Genomic DNA, 7,847 nt, shown 5'->3' with positions numbered 1-7,847 from the left:
CTCTTGTCTGGGGGTTGTAATTTTGAAGCTCAAGCTAAACTCCTGTTCTTTAATGGGAACATAAATGTCCCAAGGTCTATATCCAAGGACTGTCCAAAAAATGTCACTTCCATAATGGACATAAATAGCAAATAAATCCATTTATCTAAGTTTATAGCAAAGCAGAAATCAGAGAAAGTACGTACAGTCAATCCTTTACATTCAGGCATTTAATTTGCATGACTTCAGGTATTTACATAATTTTATTAGTAACCTCATTTTCACTTTTTCTTTGGCAACTGCACACATTCTTGCCTGTGCACAATAAAGAAAAAAAATGAGAGGTGTGATAACTACAAATTTACTGAGAACTGATTGATTCCCACCTACACTCCATACCCAGGCCAATGAATTGCCTGGGGTTAACCAATCTTTGTCAGTTCCAGACTCTTGATTGACTTATGGTTCTCCCCCAAGAAAACTATCACCTCCCAATGATTCCCTCACCTTACTCCTTGAACTTTTTGTTATTATGTTAAAGGGTCCACCTACATTAAGTAGTTTCTATTTAGAGTTAAATACTGTCTATACTTAACTCAGGAGCAGTTCTATAGTTTCTTTTGTCAAAGGTTCATTTATATTAAGTAGTTGTACATGACTCTGGAGGAGTCTTTTGGTTCCCTTTTGTTCTGTTACCCCATAAAAACTCTGTCATCGGTTCCCATCCTAGCTTCTTGCTTTGCGATACCAGGAGATATAGTTCCTCTACCCTGCTTAAAGACCTTATTTCTCCTATATTGATTGTTTCCTTAATTTACAGGTTGACAGGTGCAATGTGTGTATGTTTGTGTAGTGGCCAAATCCTACCAGGCACTTCACTGGTTTTGTTCACCCTAACATAGAGCAAAGCCCTGAACCTGTACTCATTGCATAGTTTCATTGTTAGCCTTTAAAACAAGTTTCGTGTTGTAATTATGCCCCCAAAGTGTAATATAAGTTCTTTGGGCTCTAAGATGTCAACACTTCATCAGTCTTTTAGTCTTCCAACAAGAGCGACTAAAGTCCCAGCAACCTCTCCCTTGGTTTTCAGAGGAGCACCAATTTAGAGAGGTTTACAGCAGTATAGTATGCAGTCCAATGCCCTCACACTTCCAGCTGACACAGTGGAAGGGAAAATTCAGGTTAAAAAATGTTTTAGTTTAAAAATTTTTATTTGCTGTACAGTATTTACAATACTGTAGATTTCAAGTGTTATGAAAAGTGAAACAATTCTTTTATTCAGATGTTAACACAAAAGGTCACAGAATTCTAGGCAATTACTAGTGAGAAAAATTATTTTTATGTTATAAATTTTGTTTTGTGTACTGCATTTTATGGGTTATTTCATTGTTACTGTGTGAGGAAAGGTTCATATTATCAAAATTAATGTTTTTTTATAAAGAAATATATGCAGAATATTTTCAGCAATCTTTTGCAAAAGTTTTGGTGGTCACAGGGACCTAACCCCCTATTTCCCATAGTTACAAGGTATTAACATTCATATTTTTTACATTAGTGCTATTTTGTAGGTAGATTACCCCTATGAAAGTGGAGAATTGACTACATATGAGAATATATACCAGGAAATATAGATTGAATGAACTCTCCTTTGGGGAGCCAGATATTTTAACTAAGAGAGAGAGTACCACCTCTTACAAAAGAAGAAATATCCTGAAGTCTCTAGAATAGTAAACTGGGAATATGGATATGATCCAAATTCTCCATGTTAACTTCTTCCCAAAATCTTTCTCTCCCTTTAGTGACCTAAAGAGAGGTATTGGTATACTACATTTTCTCTCTTGAAACTGGATTCCAGAAGAGCCTAGACTCTCTTTTCTCCTACTCTCACAAACTTTGCCAGCCTGTATCATGAATCTCTCTCTACCAGTAAAGACAGTTTCCTGCAAACGGCCGTTTGAGGCAAGGGTTATAGAATGATATTCAGGAGAAAATGGGATGGGGAAGAACAGTGAAGGGAAAGGGAGAAAGAAAAATGTATATGATGATAAAGGGTAGAAAATGACCTTTCCCCTCCCCTCCCCCGGCAATGTTCTTTGGGACCATTAACCCTGCTTTCCTCCTACTATTTTGTATGTGGTGTCCTAGGTAGACTCTGATTTCAAGTCAGCAAGAGGCTAAGGACCCTTACAAGGTGTTTGGGTCTAGGTCTTAGCCCTTGTAATAGGAACAATATTCTTACCTATCCCGTCATGCAAACTAGGCTAGCTATTTCCTTAAGAGGTATTGAGATAATCTCCTACACTTAGTTATTTTAGGAGACCAAAGACTCATGCTATTCACACCACTTCCTGGTCACCTGAGTACACAGAAGCCACAAGGAGTCCCAGGTAGCCTTAGACTCTTGGTTGGTAGATTATGATTGGGCAATTTAGGCCGTGGAACTTTGGTCAGCTAAGTCAACTTGAAGGATTTGCCATGCTCATGCTTGTTGAATATGCTTCTACTATGGCTAAGTAAATTTCCTTTTGTTAATTATTGAGTGATCAACAAATGTCTCATTTTGATTCAATATCAAACCTAAACTATTAGAGGACTGCCCTTAGTCTGGCTTGATTGAAACATCATTATCTAGTTGAAGTGGGGGGATGGGCAGGACAGAAGAAGGTGAGCCATGGGTTCTTCCTATTTTTAGTGATATTTTTGGGGATGGTAATTGCTTATGGTAAATCCTGTCCCCCTTCACCTCCACCCCCCTCTCCCCTCCCACTCCTGGAAGATTAGACAGTAAACTGTCTATAGGCATTGAACCAGGAGAGAAAATGTGAGGATGCTCTGGGAAAGTTACTTTGCCTCAGTTTCCTCACCTGTAAAGTGGGAATAGTAATATCACCTACCTCCTTTTGTTATGAGGATCAAGTGAGATAATTATAAGCTCTTAGCATAGTGCCTGGCACATAGTGCTATATAAATATTAGTTATTATCATTATTATTATCTCAAAGATATTTCTGGAAATGGAGGCATGGACAAATGTGCCAATTATACCCTCATTTAATTAACTGAGGTCAGGCAGGAGTACACTGCATCAGTTTTAAAAAGTTTCCATTCTCACCTCTGAACTATGTGCTCTAAATTAATTCTCTCTGTTGCTCCCAGAGAAGAGCCCCTGAAGAGCACAGAACTCAGAGCCTTTTCTCAAGTACAGCAGAAGTTGCTGCTGCTTTCACATGGGAAATAAGTACCACATACTGGTTTAGAGGCTTTGTTGGCTTTTGTGTTTTTTGTATCTTTTCCCCAGTATAGGAAGGTAGAGTTAGGCTCCAGTAGTGGCAGCTCACTGGTGCCCAGGCCCAAGCAACATTTTGTCTTAGAATAGAATGTATGATAAACTCTTTCCTCTACCCAACCTTAGCCTCCATTCCCAGAGACTAGAGAGTAAACTGTGGCCAATCAGTCACAAGAGATGTGACTTTACTCTGTGTTCTTAACAGCTCCAGATTGAAGATAATTTTAGTAAATTATGTTTTGGACCCTCCATCTTTGCTGGACCTTCCAGACTTGAAATTTGAACCTCCAAGTTATACCAATGGATTTCATCAAAACTCAGTTGACCTTCAAAGCAGAGAGTTTGAATTTTGAGGATTAAAATATTTGGCCAGCATTGGTAGTCATCCTGCCCTGGCTCATGAGATAACACATGACCCTGGCAGATGGGGCAGTGGGCAGAGTTGTGAACCTCATTGGCAGTGGATAGTGTAATGGTTCCTAGGGTTGGTGGCAGCCTGATGACAAGAGTTGGCATTGGCATGTGCAGTGGCAAAAGCAAACTTGCAGTAGCTCATTGATTACTGTAAATAATGTAAGACTGATTTGCCTTCTCCACATTGCAGTCAGTCATCCAGTGATCCTAAGTGTTCTCCAGGGAAGGCTTGTAGGAACAACAACTGTCATTGTTGGAGGGGGTTTGCTTTCTGGCATCAAGTGGGAAGTGAAAGTGTCTAGCCAGCCCCACAAAAGTGGGGAAGTCCCTCAGAGTCCCCTAGGGACAATGATTTTATATTCCCTCCCAGGAAAGGAGAGGCCCTAGCTGTTGGGCCAGGGAACATCAAGTGGTTGGGGGTATGTGACAAGAACCCTAATCTGGAACAAACATTTGTTTTATTTTTTCCAGTTACATGTAAGGGTAGTTTTCAACATTCATTTTCATAAGATTTAGAGTTCCAAATTTTTCTCCCTCCCTCCCTCCTTTTCCTCCACCCTCCACAAGATTGCAAGCAGGTTATATATGTATAATCCACAAGTGTTCTTTTTATCAGTTCTTTCTATGGGGGTGGATAGTAGGCTTCCTCATTAGTCCCTGGGGATTGTCTTGGATCAAGAACCCTAATCTGGGATGAGGATCAGTGACTATGTGGTCATGTTTGTTGTAGCCCCAATATTTCTGGGTGAATGGAAAAAATTTGACAATACCTATTTCATGACCTTAATCTTTAGAACCTGGAACTTGGAATTTCTTGCAACTCTTTCCAGATTGTCACTCCAGGGAACTGTTGCATTGTTTGTTTCACTTATGTTGTGTTTCTATTTTAGCTTTTCTCTTTCTCTTTTAGTCCTGTCTGCATCATGCTTCTTAAATAACAGAGGTCAAGGTTAGGCAGCCACAGCACTAAAGTCGTTTAAGTGGTACAAGAACCCTAGCTTACCTTAAGTACCATAAAGGGAAAGTAGAAGCAAATTAGGCTTTCTTTGAAAGGTATTATGACCTTAAAGATTTGATTGACTCAGGGGACTAATTGTTGTTTAGTCTTTTTTAGCTATGTCTAATTCTTTTTGACCCCATTTGGGGTTTTCTTTCCAAAGATACTGAAGTGGTTTGCCATCTCCTTCTCTAGCTCAGTTTACAGATGAGGAAACTGAGGCAAACAGGGTTAAGTGACTTGCCTAGGGTCACACTGCTAGTAAGGTCAGATTTGAATTCATGAAGAGGAGTCTTCCTGACTCCAGTCCTGGCACTCTAACCCACTGCACCACCTAGCTGCCCCAGAGGATTAAAGGTTCAGACTATTGATGTAATTTCCTCATTACCTAAGTACAAAGCAGCTGGTACAAAGCATTCACAAGAAGCTCCAAGGCTTTGGCTGGCAGAGGAGGATGGTTAATTCAAGCAAAGTCAGCTAAATAAATTCAAGGGAATGTCTAAGTTAAAATCTTTTAGTTAACAGTGAAATGACCTATGAGTGTCTCATTTTGTTTCAATATCAAACCTAAGATTACCAGGGGATTGACCTAAGTCCAGCCCAAACCAGAACAGCACTGTGACTGGGGAGGAAACCATAAGTGAACTGAATCATATCTCCATTACCAGCATGTGGGGGCTCCATTAAAACTGTAATATTTGAGGAGAAAGAGTAGTGACTGATGTCAGTAAATTATTAGGCTGACTGCCATTTTATTGTTTTCAGAATGCTTTTGAGTTTGAGAATTGAAATTCAGAATCAGGTAAACAAGCCTCCTGGGTTTGTGAAGGGTATGATTGTATTATCTTCCAAGAAATTTTCCTAATTATTCTTTTTGGATATTTCTCACATTATACTGAACCACTTAACCCTCCCTCCCCCCCAACTCAATCTCTCTCTCTCTCTCCCTCCCTCTCTCTCTCTCTCTCTCTCTCTCTCTCTCTCTCTCTCTCTCTCTCTCACACACACACACACACACACACACACACACACACACACACACACACACAATCTACCAGAGAAGCAATTGCATTTTTGTCTAGGTTTTCCTATACTTCCCCTCTTACATACTATGATTGTGCTTCCTCACAGGTGAGGTAGATGGGATCAAGTTTTCCATATAGGTTAAGTCTACAGTGATAAGGCTATTCAGATGCAATCTTCATTGTTTTTCTGGTTGGAAGTTTGTCTTGAGAGTCTTTACCATTTATCCTTGGAACTTGTTTTGAGCTTGTATATACATATATCCATCCATCTATCCATCCATCCATCCATCCATCCATCCATCCATCCATCCATCCATCCATCCATCCATCCATCCATCCATCTATCTATCTATCTATCTATCTATCTATCTATCTATCTATCTATCTATCTATCTATCTATCTATCTATCTATCTATCTATCTATCTGTATGTATGTATCAATCAGATAATATCAGACATCTGCATTATTTGGGGAAATGTCTAGATGGTAAAATCTATGTCTTCTAGATACAACTGAGTCTGTCAAGAATTTTGAGAAATTTGTGTGTACGTGTTCACCTGGGTAAACTAGGGGTGAGAAGGAGAAGTGAAAATATTGATTTCCTTCTTGGCTTTGAAAAATTGAGGTATAGAGGAACTACCATGCCAAAATGGAGCTAGATGGGAACCTGTGGTTTGTTGGTTACTAATACATAATAGTTTACCTAAAAATACTTTTAAGCATTTAGTTTGTGAGCCTGTTCTCTGTTCTCAGGGTTTTGTTCTTAGTTGTCAGGGTTGAAAAGAATGTAACATTAGACTATCTATAAAGTGTTAATATGTGATAATGACAATGGGACCCTTCCTCCCACTTCAACCCTACGAGGCATCACCATCATCCCCGTTAATCATGAGGGAATTTTGGGGGCTGGCTTCTAACCATGTCTGATTCGTCCACTGATAGTTTCCTGACACTGTTTTGCCATAAAAATTGATGACACTGTATGACCATACCTAGTAGAAGAGGAAGTATATTCTGACTTGTGACTTTCTTGGAGTCAGTATTTTGAGTGATAAGATGAGATTTAACAAGGGATGGAGAAGTCCTCTTCTCTACTTTGACATAGCAGCAGGCGCCTCAGCTCCCCATGTAAAATGTAGGCTCAGATGACCAGACTTATTCCAAGACCCCTGGCTTCCTTTGTCACTTTTTGGGGGGTGGAGCAGGATATTTTCTTACCATTTGAAAGTAGCCTTGGAAGCTTGTTTGCTGATGGTAATGGCATTATCTATCAGAGCAGCTGGTGGTGGCAGCAGTAGTATGTGGGTACCTGAGGAGGTATTTGCCTCAGAAAGACAGTACAAGAAAAACCAAGTACGGTTGTCTGAAAAGTGCCCAGTGCAGAAGTGAAATGACTAAAAAAAATTTATGTCCCAACAAAGGTTTGAGTATCAGCCTTCCAGCTGTCTATGCCTCCAGCTGTGATGAGTTAAGACACTGAATCTTTTTAAAATCATTCTCTTAACACATACTTTCATTCTCATGTTTATCATTGCTTTCTGTGTAGAAATAAATTAGCTTTTCTATATTTTATTCATCTGTACTTTGGGAACCTCTTTTATTCTCTGATTTTTGAGGAAGCCCTAGACCAGTGCCAAAAGTCGCTAGAATAGCTCAACAAATGTTAGAATGCGGAAGCTACCTCCCTATTGAGAAGTTAGGCTTCCCTCAGAGCTAAAATACAAGCAAACCAAGCTGGGTTATTGGCCAGGAAGTGGTATTGGTTGCCAGCCCCATGGCCTTAGACAAGTAGTACCTCTAGCTAGAAGGTCTTAACCTTTCCAGATATATTTTCATTTTTAATAAGGGGTTCTTAAAAATAAATTCACAAGGGGCAGCTAGGTGGTGCAGTGGATAGAGCACCAGCACTGGATTCAGGAGTATCTGAGTTCAAATCCGACCTCAGACACTTAACACTTACTAGCTGTGTGACCCTGGGCAAGTCACTTAACCCTCATTGCCCTAAAAAACCCAAAACAAAACCAAAAACCTGTAGGAGACATATAAGAGGTGATATAAAACTCTGAGTACAGGTAGTGAAAACTTTAACACTTATAGGGACTACATTAATTGATTGGCTTCATATGTTTCCCAGGTGATTGGGTC

This window comes from Dromiciops gliroides, chromosome 3, assembly GCF_019393635.1.
Source record: "Dromiciops gliroides isolate mDroGli1 chromosome 3, mDroGli1.pri, whole genome shotgun sequence".
Lineage (NCBI taxonomy): Eukaryota > Metazoa > Chordata > Mammalia > Microbiotheria > Microbiotheriidae > Dromiciops > Dromiciops gliroides.
The sequence above is the reverse complement of the archived record's forward strand: the minus strand, read 5'-3'. Positions refer to the sequence as shown.